General features: G+C 48.2%; 1 protein-coding gene across 6 annotated transcripts in view; it reads left to right on the forward strand.

Moving 5' to 3' along the window:
* Window positions 1–13,571, forward strand: part of LPIN1 (lipin 1) — a 149,647-nt gene that overhangs the window by 66,728 nt on the left and 69,348 nt on the right. Inside the window, exon 1 of one of the 6 annotated variants that reach the window (XM_017854068.1) lies at window positions 33–115. The exons of the other annotated variants lie outside the window; for them this stretch is intronic. The gene's annotated coding sequence lies outside the window, so the exon portion shown is untranslated. Of the gene's footprint in view, window positions 1–32; window positions 116–13,571 lie in introns of those variants that run through there. 6 annotated transcript variants of the gene reach the window in all.

Consider the following 13,571-nt stretch of genomic DNA (forward strand, 5'->3'; position numbering starts at 1 on the left):
GGCCCCGCCCCGGCCTCTGCCCCGCCCCTGCTCCGCCCCCGAAGGCGAGCTGCGCTGACAGCGGGCGACCGGCTGGGTGTTTGCATACAAAGGCGGCCACGCGCGGCACTGCTTGGTGAGTAGCCGCCGCCTCCAGCCTCCCGTTGTGGAGCGGGGGCCGCAGCCTCGGGTTAGGCGGGGTGAGGAGCGGCGCAGGGGCGCTGAGGGCGCGTGGCGAGGCGGGGCCTCGGCCCCGGGGGCCCGAGGACAGACGGCCGGGCTACGTTCTCCGCGGCCCTCTACGGGAAGTGGTTCGGGGGAGGGAGGCGGGGAAAGAGGCCCTGGAGGCCTGGAGGGCCTCGCGAGGATCCCTCGGGCCTGGCCTTCCTTGCGCGCCGCGAGGCCCGGCGTGGGCCCGGCCTGGCTGATCTCGAGCGGTGTGGGGGCCCCGGGGGGGCTGCCGCGCAGTCCCAGAACCGCGGGGACCAGCTCCAGCCGGCTAGCGCGGGTGCGTCCTGACTCTGCGAGATCATCCCCTGCTTTGCGCCGGGGACTGGGATGAGAGGCTTTCTTTCCCCCGGAGTTAGGATTCCAGCGCTGCAATTGAGGAAACTGAGGCTCAGGGACGTTGACCTCTGTGCCCAAGGTCACACAGTTGTTGGGCGGCAGGGCAGGCTGAGCCCAGGTTGGAATCCCGGTTCTCATATTACAGCTCTCCCCTGCGAGGCCTCTGCACCTTTCTTGCAGCCTAGTAGGTGCTAGGCCTAGTGAGCTCCATCAGCTGCTCCTGCAACATAATTTTATTATGGGGAAGACCAGGAAAATGCAGGATGAGAAGTAACGTTTGGGAGTAACTTAAGTGCTGTGGAGCTAGAGTAGGTACTTTGTGTGGTCAGTAGTTGCTGGAGAAAGCAAATTCAACCCTGTTTTTGATCAGCAAGCAGGAAACCAATGAAGACAACTGGCAGTATTAATTTGGAGAGTTTTTAGAGTCCAGTAGTTTCCCACAGGATAGAAGTGTCTTGGGAAATCAAAGCTTGTAACAGTTTTTTAACTGAGGGTGTTGTGGTATGGTGGTCTAAGGGTAGTGATTGTGAGATTGGCTGTTTATCCTTTGTTCCGTAGTTTGGGTCTTATGAATGAAAGTAAGCAGTTGAGGAATGTATAGTATTTGAGAAATAAGTACATCCACACATGAACGCTTTTCTTGCTTCCAGATTGTTGTTGAAAGGTGTAACAGTTGGATTTATGATTCTATATTTTGATAGCGCTTCACGTTTGCCAGCATTTGTTATTGAGTGTTTTTATGCATGGTTGTGTGTTTTGGCGTTTATTATTCCTGTTCCCATGTAGGGCCCTGTGGTCTTGTGGAGCCAGGCGTGAATAGAGCCCTGGACTTGTGTTCCCCTGTGCTCTGATCTGGGCTCTGCCTGAGCTCCTGGGATCCTGAGCGAGTTCTTTCATCCACCCAGGTCTGGGTTATCAGCAGTTCTTTTCTTTTAGAAAAGCACAGGGGAACAAGGGGCGGACCTGCTGAGTCTTGCGGTGTGGGAGAGAACCCGAGGGTTCAGGTGAGAGACCGCAGGGATTCCTGGTTGTGGGGGGGATCTTGGAAGTGACTGAGGAGGAGCCTGGCCTGGATTAGGTGGGGACGATCGGCCTGGCCCGGACAGAAGGAAGTCTGTGGGCCCTGCTCTTCTGCTCTTTGCCTGGTCAGCTGCACGAAGGGCCCAGAACAGAGGGCAGGGGAGGGTCAGGAGATGACAAGATATTTCAGAAGAAGATCCTGAGGCCACCGTAGCCTGAGAGGCGCCGAGGCCGGCACAGGGCACTGGGCTTTGCAGTTGTTGTTCTGACCACTCACAGATGTAGAACTTGGGCAGAAGACTTGAATCCTCTGAGCCTCAGTTTTCTCATCTGTAAAATGAAAGGATAATCATAGGCATTTACAGAATTGTTGTAAAAATAACTGAGATAAAAACGAGCCCCTGGGACATAATATGGGGTCCACGAATCATTGTGGTGGTTATTATTTTAAGGTGCCACAGGGTGCCAGCGAGGAGGGGCTCTTTGCAGGGTTGGGACAGTCCTGGCTGACGCCGGCCTCTGCTCTGTAAATCATCCCTGTGGGACGCCCCCTCCCCCTGCCTGCCACCTCTCTTCTGGTTGACTTTTCTGGACCCTCTGTGTACTGGGTTCAAGGCCTAAAAGGTACCTAAATGGGATTAATTGATTTGCGCAAGCCTGCCGATGGCGGTAGTTGAGGGGTACAGGCGGCTTTTTCCTTAGGGTGGGAGTTGCACGGATGGCGGCAGCTTTTGGAGCATTTTGAGAGACATCCAGGTGTCAGGTCCCGCCAGGACACCGAGGCTGGCGGTTCAACCTGTTGGCACTTGCACTTCCTCACTGGTAACCTGGGCACAGGATCTCGGAGCTTTTGAGGGGATCTGAGGAGGAAGTCCCTGGAACCACCCACTAGCAGCTTTGGGGCTTGTTCCTTGAGAAGGGCAAAGTCACAGTTTTGACACTTTATTGAACCCTGGTCCAATGTATTGTATAATAAGCCCACTCATTTAACACTGGAATGGGGTGTGTGGGGAAAAAAGAGTTGGTACAAAATGCAAGCAGAGCCTTTCAGTGACATCACATGTTCTTCCTTCAGAAGGGGCCCAGGTGCCTATCAGATGGCTGTTTCTGAAATGTTCGCTTTGTGAGCTGTGAGTGAGGGTGTGGAGAGAGAGGGGCCCATGCCTGTGTGTAGAGGGGACATACCCGCACTGGCCCTGCTCCTTGATCAGAGGATGCACCAGTGCCCGAAGGGAGTCTGTGCCCCCCAGGAGGCCACACTGGGCCCTGGGGCTGCTGGGGTCTGGAGCAAGTGCCCTGACCTCCCTTCCTGTGGGTTCCCTTCCTCTTCCTTTTTCCACTGCTTTCGCCTCTCCATCTCCCCACCTGTAATTCACCCAACAAGCCCTTAGCAGCTGGGGTTGGGGTGGGGTCTGTGCAGGCAGGGATGTGTTGAGTAGTGAGTTTCTGCCTGTAGAAAGCTCTGGGTCTGGGTCCAGGCTGACACTTTTCACAATGAGGTATGTGGCCCAGGAGTCTTAAAACCTCAGCATAGTGTCTGGCCTACAGGCTGTTCTGCACTCTGAGGGATGCAGGGTGCCTTGTGCCATTCCCACTGCCAGCTGAGACATTGGGAGGAACCAGATGGACTGGGCTCCATCAGGAGAGAAGCCAGAAGCATTTTCACACTGGCGGTCATGGCTACAGGGTGATGGCTACAGTGAATTTTTCAACCCACTGACCAAATTTTGTGATTCTTGCAACAACTTAGAATTTTCGGCTGATGCTGAACGCTGGGGCTTTCCAGAAAAAGTTGTAGGCTGTTAGAACAGGCACTTTGCTCTGTAAGGAGGCCTGTTTGTTCCAGAGTGTAAGCTGATTTGCATTGGCTCACAAAGCTGACCACAGACCCTGCATGGGAGACACAACCAACACCCCCATGTGCCTGCTGGCATGAACTTGTGCCCCCACCCGCCCGGCCTTGCCCCCTGGAAATCCTTGCTCCTCTCCCCTTGCCCTCTGTCCCCTTAGCCACACACACTCACTTTTTGATGAAGTCATCCTCTGTTCATGGATCTCACTAGGCCATAGGTCTTCAGTTTACAAGAGAGGAGACAAGCAACAAGGGTTTTAGGATAACGAGCACCCGACAAGGCACGCGCCCAGACAACTGTTCTGGCAAAAGAATGTCCCGCCATTGGACTCTGCAATGCCAGAATGCCACCAGTCTTGGGGTGGCCTCTTTGGGCTCAGATTTGGGGCAAATGAGAACGTGTTACCACCCTGGTGGAACGTAGGCATAGCCTTCAGATAGTTCTGTATTCATTTTAACCAGTAATGTTCTTTGCCTCTGTCTTTTTGGGAAGGTACCATTTATGTAGGTGATATATACAAAGTCCTCTCCAGCAAGAGACGTTATTCAAAGACTGGGTTTTGTCTGGAACCAGTTTGTGGTCACAGAGTTAGCACCTGGTTTTTATTTGGTGCATGTGCTTTGAAAAGTACTTTATGTTTACTGCCTCACAACAGTCCCATGAGGTGGCTGTGCTGATGTCATCCCTTTTTATAAAATAGATGCGAAACCACAGTGCAGAGAGCTTAGCAACCTGTCCCTGGCCACAGAGTTAGTGGAAGGTGGAGACAGCATTTGAATACTTCCAGAGCCTGTGCTGTTACCTACTGAGCTATGTTGTCTCCTAATAGATAGTGCCCTGGAACATCCAAGTGATATTTGCCCACCCCCCAATTGCTGGGGTGTGGTAGGGGTGGGGGGTGATACAGAAATGAAGTTATAAGGGTAGAACATTCTTTTTGACCAAGACACGAATTGGGGCAGAGGGCTTTTGAAAGTGTGTAGAGAGAGCGTGCCATTGGGTCTTCAAAGGAAAAGAACTTTCTGTTGTTCATCAGTGAGCTAAATAATTGAGCCAAAGGATCGGAGTCAAAGCCTCAGGCTGTTTTGCCCCGCGTAGTGGTCACACCATATTTAGATGTCTGTGCCCACCTTTATCCAGGCCATTTATATTTCTTGGCAGGAACCTGAGAACAAGCGTCACCTGGGATTGTAGTGTCTGAGGGTTGCAAAGTCTCAGTGCTGGAGGAGTTGAGTGATCACTCATCTGACCTTCCCTCCAAAGCAGGAGTACCCCTGTCCAGCACCCTCTTCTGTCTCAGTGGTTTCAGTGATGGGGAGACCCTGAGACTGAGTGGACCAGAGTTTTCCATCCTTCACTCCCAGTTCTCTGAGGTCACTAATAATTGGTGTGAAATACATGCAGACATAAAAAACAAAAGCTAGAAAGCAACATTATGGGAAGTATTTATGATAAAAAGTGAAGAGCTCTTCCTCCTTTTCCCTGGCTGGTCCCAGGGGTGAATCTTGTGAATCTTGTTTTGTATGTAGCTCATTCCATATTTTTTTTATGCCTATCAAAATATGTACACATGTAATTTTTAAAAAATGGGTTCGGCCGGGTGCTGTGGCTCACACCTGTAATCCCAGCACTTTAGGAGGTTGAGATGGGCAGATTATGAGGTCAGGAGATCGAGACCATCCTGCCTAACATGGTGAAACCCCGTCTCTACTGAAAATACAAAAAAATTAGCCGGGCGTGGTAGCAGGTGCCTGTGGTCCCAGCTACTCAGGAGGCTGAGGCAGGAGAATGGCGTGAACCTGGGAGGTGGAGCTTGCAGTGAGCCGAGATCGTGCCACTGCATTCCAGCCTGGGTGACAGAGTGAGACACTGTCTCAAAACAAAACAAAACAAAACAAACAATAAAACCCCACAGTGGGTCCATATTATGAGTATTTTTTACGCGTTTTCATTCTATATGTACCTTTTCATGTTAATATTTATGGAGCTACTCTCTCCCATTTTATTAACAGCCTCATAATATTCCATTTTACAATGTGAATGGCCCATAATGTATTAAGCCAGAGTCATACAGATATTATTTCCAATTTTCCCTATTACAATTAATGCTGCAGTTACTGTTTTTGTACGTGGATCTTACTGTATTTGTAAGATCAGTTCCCAGCAGTATAGTTACTGGGGTTTGCCAACATGTGCCCCAAAAGATAGGCATTGCCACATTGCCTACCCCATTTACGACCCTGCTAGTAGTGAGTGCGGATGTCTGATTTTCCTACTTTTCACAGGCCCTGGGGTTTTAATGAAATGCTTTGATTTTGGACCATCTGAAAGGCCTCTTTCGATTCCTGTGTCTTTAATTATGAATGGGGTTGAATATCTCTCTCATGTATTACTGGCCAAATGTGAATTCTCTGTACGTTTTGTCCATGTTTTCTTTCGAGCTGGTCTGAGGCCATTTTAAACTGACCTTATTTTCTAGAGGTGGCTGGTGTTGGCGGAAATTGTGGGATTGGGAAGGCTGTGGCGGGGTTTTGAATTTTGGCAGTTCCAAGAAAGCAGCGTTTCTTGGCAATTTGTGAAGCCTGGAGATGGATTCTGCCAATTTTGGAGTAAATGTGGAATTTTCTAATGTAATCGTGAGGCAAGAAACCACGTGACCTCTGTCACCTCATCCTCACAGTGTCAGCAGTGCTGTCCTTTCTGGAACTGTATGAAATTGTGGTCATGAATGCTTGGAGCTCGGCCGGCCGGCCGTGTGCTGGAGCTCTACAGATGAGCTTAATTATGGGAATGCCCTCCTGTCCCGGGGCAAGGAGGGGATGGGCAGGNTCTTTCGAGCTGGTCTGAGGCCATTTTAAACTGACCTTATTTTCTAGAGGTGGCTGGTGTTGGCGGAAATTGTGGGATTGGGAAGGCTGTGGCGGGGGTTTTGAATTTTGGCAGTTCCAAGAAAGCAGCGTTTCTTGGCAATTTGTGAAGCCTGGAGATGGATTCTGCCAATTTTGGAGTAAATGTGGAATTTTCTAATGTAATCGTGAGGCAAGAAACCACGTGACCTCTGTCACCTCATCCTCACAGTGTCAGCAGTGCTGTCCTTTCTGGAACTGTATGAAATTGTGGTCATGAATGCTTGGAGCTCGGCCGGCCGGCCGTGTGCTGGAGTTCTACAGATGAGCTTAATTATGGGAATGCCCTCCTGTCCCGGGGCAAGGAGGGGGATGGGCAGGGTGGGGGTGGGCTGGAGGAGGAAATGCCTGTCGCTTTGCCACCCTGGAAGCTCACTGTGGGAGCTGCACATTTTCCCACCTGCCTAACATAGGCAGGGCTTTGGTGGCTGGACCCCAGGGCTGGCTGTTTTTGCTGTTTCATCATTTTCATCAGGAAGTATTGAAAGGCCTTTTAAAGGCCTCTGACTTGCAGGGCCTCTGACCTGCTGGCCTTTTAAAGCATCTCCAGCTTTTCTAGTGAGTTTCTGTATTTTGGATAGGAATGTCTCACAAACCCTGGCATGCCAAGAAAGTCCCCAATTTCCCAGCAGGTAGTGATGGATGCAGACCTGTGCTCTTCTGTTTAAGAAGCTCCTCAGGGCACTCTGGTCAGGACAGTTTAACCACAGGGATGCTGGTGGACTCAGTCAGTCCAGACCTGGCAGAGGGCAGCAGCTGTCCGTGAGTGTATGTATGCCAGTTACAGCAGGGCGTGGGCTGCTGCCCAGGTGGCCTGACTTTCTGTCTGTGTTCCGTTCCCTGCATCACCCTGAGTCTGAGCCAGACTTCCTCTTTTGTCACAGGTAATTCACCACCCTTATCAACCGCCATAAGTATCAGTCCACAATGCTCTGAAAAGACTTCCTCTTTGCCGTTAATGTAAATTACAGGAGGAAGCTAACACTTTATAAATCAATTTCATTTTCGTGCAAGTCTTATTAGTCATTATACCATTTTGGGCACTTCTTAGAAGCTTTTTGTGTTTTTAAATGCTTTGGATGAAAATCCTCATTTGTCTCATAAACCTCCAAGGTGGATGTGATCTCGGCAAACACCAGTAACAGCGAGATGTTTGTGACTTTATCCGGTACTGGGCAGACCACAGATAGAGTCCTCAGATGCTGAGACACTGCCTGCAGTGTGCTCAGAGGAGGGCGGCTAGGCAGTGAGCAGGAAGCCCCAAAATAGCCCCTTTCAAGCCCAGCTGGGGAGCCGACAGTGCCTTCCCTAGAGGAAGGGTGCCAGGGGTGGCCATTGAGCTGTCCTGACATGATCTGCTGGCTCCATGAGCAGCAGCCAGGTCTGTATCTGGGAGCTGTAATTTCCTGCTGATAACAGGAACATAGATAAGGGGGCCCCATCCCAGACTGATATTGGCTTGGCTTTTGAATCACTAGGCTCCTTGGATGTGCCTTAAGCCCGCAGGTGCCCTTTACGCACCTGCCGTGAGGGCAGATATGACTGAATGCATGTTTGCTCTCTGGGCAGTCAGTGGGTTTTAGGTAGCTTCTCTCTAGGAAATGATGAATCACTCGGAGCTGAGCGAGTGCCAGAGAAGTCTTCAATCACAGACTGAACCCAGGAGGGTGTTTCGGCCTTTCTAAGTCCTTAAGGGTTGTAGGGAAGGTTTTGAACTATGGCTTTTGACTTTACCTTCTGAGAGGCACTGTCAGGGAGTGGTGATGCTGCGGGTGAGAACAGTTTTGAAGGTGTCACATCCAGGGCCAACCCTGAGGCTTGCTTCTGTAGCCACCTCCTACGGGAGGTTGTGACAGTAATACGATTTTGCATGTGTTTTCCAGGAGCAAAGATCTTTCCAAACTAGTCACTGTGTTGACCACTGAGGATGACAGCCTGGTGGGCTCTGTCAGAGCCGTTGTGTTAATACCCTGCTCCCACACACATAGCTGGTAAATGCCAGAAGATAACACAGCCAGACCTTCTGACCCCCAATTTTGTGTTGTTTCTGCTTTTCAGTCTTACCCTTAGATGTCATGGCTGTTTATTTAAACTGCTCGCAGTAAATTTTGTTTGGGAGCATTGTCTTATGAAGTTTATGCTCTGGCAGAGAACAATTCCTGCTGTCGTCTTTTGTTTCTTCTGGTTTTTAAATTTTAGTGCTTTTCCCCCTCGTACCCTGACTTGCCAGGCTACTTTGAGGGTGGTGGGTGCAACTTGCTGTTTATACTCTGGAATGTCATGATGGGACCAAAAATAAAAGCTTCTTGCTTGAGATGAAGACTTGATTTCATGAAGTTACTATGATCAGGTCACAGAATCTCAGCATCAAAGTGAGAGCCACATCAGATTCTCGAATGACCTCTACAACCTCTTTGCCAAGTGGTGGTTTAGACTTTTTGAATGCACCTTTTGAGGGTGAGCCCACTCCCTCTAGTAAACCAGTTTTTGGAAGCTTAGATTGTGCCTTCTGCCCTGGATTTGAAACTGCCTCTCTGTAATTCAGACTTCAGTTATAGTCTATGATGATCTCTCCAGCACTGGATGCCCTGTAAACACGTGCTCAATATTAGTTGACATTTAGAATTAGATGGTTGCCATCTGCTTTGCTAAAGCCACATGACTGGTTTGTCCTTACCTGGGCCTCACCCACTGATACTGGATTTATCCACCTTAGATGAGGAGGTAGTGCTGTGCAGAGGACAGCAGCAGAGACTAGGAGTCCATCCTGGGCTCCCCACTCTTCTCTGTTCCCTTTCTAGTCATGTTGGAATAAACCTGGTGCTCCTGGCTCCTCATCGGAAATGGGGTGATGATGCTTACCCTGGAGTGCTTCCCAGGGTTGTTTAGAATCGGATCAGATGTGCTTACAAATTATGAAGGAGTTTCATACATTTTATGGAATGTGGAGGTTCCCATGGCCTTTCCCCTGGGGCTTAGCAGTGATGTGTTAAGTGTTCTGAGCACAAACAAATAAGGGGCATTGGGAAAGGTCTGCGGGCTCTGGAAGATTCCTACCTCCAGAGGCTGACTCCTTTAGGCTGGACCTGTGGCTCCCCCTAGAGCCCCAGGAAAATAAAGATCAGTCTCAGGGTCTGTATTGACAGGACAGACAACACTTTAACTTCAAACAGGCAATAGGGTTTGTTTTCTCAGAGAGCCCCAAGTTCTGTTTCGTTCTGAGTGTCCTTTCAAAGGTAAGTCAAAAGTTAGTCTGTACTGAAACCCGAGGTGGTTTTCCGCAGTTCTGTTTCATCTGCTCCTGGCAGAGTTCCTCATTGCTCTTTATGTGATGACCTGCCAACTCCTTCCTCCTTAAAACACCAGGGGCTTGCACATGCCCCGTGTGGCCCCCGACAGCCCTAGGCCATCTGTGTCTCCTGGGTAAGTGGAGACCCCATCACAAAACACATCCACATCCTCCTGCCTGCCACCACTTCCATCCTGGTTTTGGCAAAATGGTCACCACAGGTCAATGAACTTGGCTTGAGCCCTGGTCCTTTGCTCTGGGACACCCACTGGTTCTCAATGTTTTAAGAGTAGGACTGAAGGAGCTTGGATCCTCTATTTCTGTTATATGGGAGGAAAAGCATTGTGAACGCAGAAAATACTTTCACTTTTGGAAATCAATCACCATATAGATTTAATGCAATTACATCATTCCAGAAATACCTAGCTTGGTACACAAATACATAGGATTAGACTCCTGGCAAGTGTTGCAGAATGTCATCAAAGAAGACGTGGGAAGTTGTTAAAGAAAACATGGCCACATAGCACTGCAAACATCTCCTGGGCCCTGTGGTGGGGCAGGTACCGCGTCAGAAATGAGCAAGCTTTGTCCCTGTCCTCAAGGAGAGAAGACTGACTTGGTAGATAGACGTCTGTTCAACCACTTGACGAATGACAGGAATATTTATCAAGCTACTGCCCTGGGTGACTGGGCTGGAGGGCTGAGGAGGAGGTTGAGGCTGAAAGATAGGGTCATGTGGGCGTGTTTATGAAGGGGTCATATACCTGGACAGCGAGGGGAGAAAACGGAGGAGGCAGGTAGGAACCCAGATTTGAGAGTTAATTATTGTTCAACTCCTGCAAGACACTTAGTTCTTTTCTTTTTTTTTTTTTTGAGACAGAGTCTGGCTCTGTCACCCAGGCTGGAGTGCAGTGGCGCCATCTCGGCTCACTGCAAGCTCTACCTCCTGGGTTCAAGTGACTCTTCTGCCTCGGCCTCCTGAGTAACTGGGACTACAGGTGTGTGCCACCCTGCCTGCCTAATTTTTTGTATTTTTAGTAGAGATGTGGTTTCACCATGTTAGCCAGGATGGTCCCTATGTCCTGACCTCATCATCTGCCCGCCTCGGCCTCCTGAAGTGCTGGGATCACAGGCATGAGCCACTGTGCCTGGCCACTTAGTTCTTAAAGAAGTAAGAGTAGGAAGAAAAGTACAAGTGAGAAAGACTGAACAAAAACGGGGATTGTAAGAGTGCATTTATTGAGACAGTTTTGCATTTGCATTTGCTTGGCCAGTCTTGTATATCATTAGATGTTGCTTACCATGACATCATTTCATTTCCAAGGAGCAAACCCACAATAGGAAGATGGAGCCACTATTATGTCCCAGATAACATGCCTTAGGTAATGTTCTAGTTGAAGGAACTAGAAATGGAATTAAAATCACTTTTATTTACTTGCATAATAAATGAGTGGAACAACAGATTCCTGAATCGTCCATTAAGGGGTGTGGCCTAAAATCGTTCAAATCCCTTTATTTATTTATTTGAGATGGAATCTTACTCTGTCGCCCAGGCTGGAGTTCAATGATGTGATCTCGGCCCATTGCAACCTCTGCCTCCTGGGTTCAAGCGATTCTCCTGCCTCAGCCTTCTGAGTAGCTAGGATTAAAGGCATCATGCTAATTTTTGTATTTTTGTGGAGATGGGGTTTCACCGTGCTGGCCAGACTGGTTTCGAATTCCTGACCTCAGGTAATCCGCCAGTCTCGGCCTCCCAATGTGCTGGGATTATAGGTGTGAGTGCCCGGCCCCATATGTGGCCCCATATGTGTTTTAATAATCGATGCTATTCGAGTTGAGCTTGCTGTTTATTATTAAGTCATAAGTAGAATTCTAAGTGGAATATGCTTGTAGATGTTTCTGTTCTTTGGTATATTATCTGTTTGGTTCTAACATAAAAATAGTTTCTAACCCAAGATATCTGGAAAGATGGTATTCCAATGGGATGTAATAACCTCAGAAAATTTGTATTAGTTCAGAAGGTCAAGCTAGAAGATGTCACATTCAAAAAACTTACGTTTCTTAACCTGAGCACTTTTCTGAAAATCCACACTTAGAGAACCCCAGTCTTGCCAAAGGATATTTGTAAGATTTGGCTGAGTTCTCCGTCAAAAACATTTGAACTAGAGGTTGTACAATCCTGTTTCGAGTGGTAAATAAAATCCTGTCAGGTGAAGCTGCTATTTCCTGCCAAATTTTGAGATTAAAGTCAGTAAGTTTAAAAGGAATTTGGTATGGGGTGAGTGAATAGCAGGCATCTGAAAGCCACTGGAAATCGAAGCGTTCCATTTGGTCCTCTGCAGGTTTTGTTTTTGTTTATTGTTGTTTGTCACCCTTGAGATAATTAAGATACTTTCTTCTTTAAAGCAGATATTCCCCTCACTGCTTGGTCACGTGTTTTAGCAGACAGCAGGAAACCGACACCAAAGACAGTCATGAGATTAACGGGCAGGTATGGGGAGGTGGGTTGATGGGCTGGTTTTGTCTGGCTTCTTCAGGTAAATTAGCTTCTTCCTTGAACCTTTTACTCAAAACATAACTGAAAGTAAAATTTGGGAATTTATACTCAGCTGGTTTATTCTTGTATTCTTTAAACATTTGTCCAGGATTTATTTAGAAGAGAGCTTGGAGGAAGGGCAGAGAAAGAAGAGCCTGGCTGCCTCTAACCTGCCAGCACCCCTCCAGGCAATAGGTGCCTGGAGTGACCGGGCCCACCCCGGTGCCTTAAAGGGCATGGTGCCTCCTGGGAGAGGGATTGCCCCCTCCACCACAATTCTCTTTCAAAGAAATTATTTAACCAAATAATATCCTGGCTTCCTGAAATGAGTTCTGGTTAATATAATATTCTCTCTCCCCAATTCTTTTTTTTTTTGAGACGGAGTCTCACTCTGTCGCCCAGGCTGGAGTGCAGTGATGCAACCTCTGCTCACTGCAAGCTCCGCCTCCTGGCTTCACGGCATTCTCCTGCCTCAGCTTCCTGAGTAGCTGGGATTACAGGTGCCGCCACCTCGCCCAGTTAATTTTTTGTATTTTTTTTTAGTAGAGATGGGATTTCACCATGTTAGCCAGGATGGTCTCGATCTCCTGAGCTCGTGATCTGCCCGCCTCGGCCTCCCAAAGTGCTGGGATTACAGGAGTAAGCCACCGCGCCTGGCCTCTCCCCAGTTCTTAAAAAAAAAATGTTGATTGTGATAAAATACACAACATAAAATTTGCCATTTTAATCATCTGTAAGTGTATGGTTCAGTGGCAAAATGGAAACCCTGTACCCATGAAACACACACTGACTCCCTATTTTCCACTTCTCCCCAGCCCCTGGTAATCACTCTTTCTGTTTCTATGAGTTTGTCTACCTAAGGTAGCTCATATAGGTAGAATCATACAGCATTTTTCCTTTTGTGACTGGCCTATTTCACTTAACCTACTGTCCTCAAGGTTCATCCACACAATAGCATGTATCAGAATTTCCTTTCTTTTTAAGCTCAGTAATAGTCCATGATATGGGTAGACCACATTTTGCTTTTTCATTCATCTGTCACCCTGGGTTTGCTGCCGCCTTTTGGCTATTATGAATAATGCTGCCACGAACATGGGTGTGCCAATATCTTTTCGAGACCTGCTTTCAGTTTTTTTGGGTATATACCCAGGACTGAATGGCTGGATCATAAGCTAATTTTATTTTTATTTTTTTGATGAATTCAGACTATTTTCTGAAGTGGCTGCACATTTTACGTTCCCGCCAGCAGTGCACAAGAGTTCCAGTTTCTCCATATCCTTGCCAACACTTGTTATTTGTTTATTTTTTTAGTAGTAGTCATTTTAATAGATGTGAGGTGGGCACAGTTTACATTCCCGCCAGCAGTGCACAAGAGTTTCAGTTTCTCCATATCCTTGCCAACACTTGTTATTTGTTAATTT

The sequence above is a fragment of the Rhinopithecus bieti genome, unplaced genomic scaffold (genome assembly GCF_001698545.2).
Source record: "Rhinopithecus bieti isolate Rb0 unplaced genomic scaffold, ASM169854v2 scaffold_1530, whole genome shotgun sequence".
Classification (NCBI taxonomy): Eukaryota; Metazoa; Chordata; class Mammalia; order Primates; family Cercopithecidae; genus Rhinopithecus; species Rhinopithecus bieti.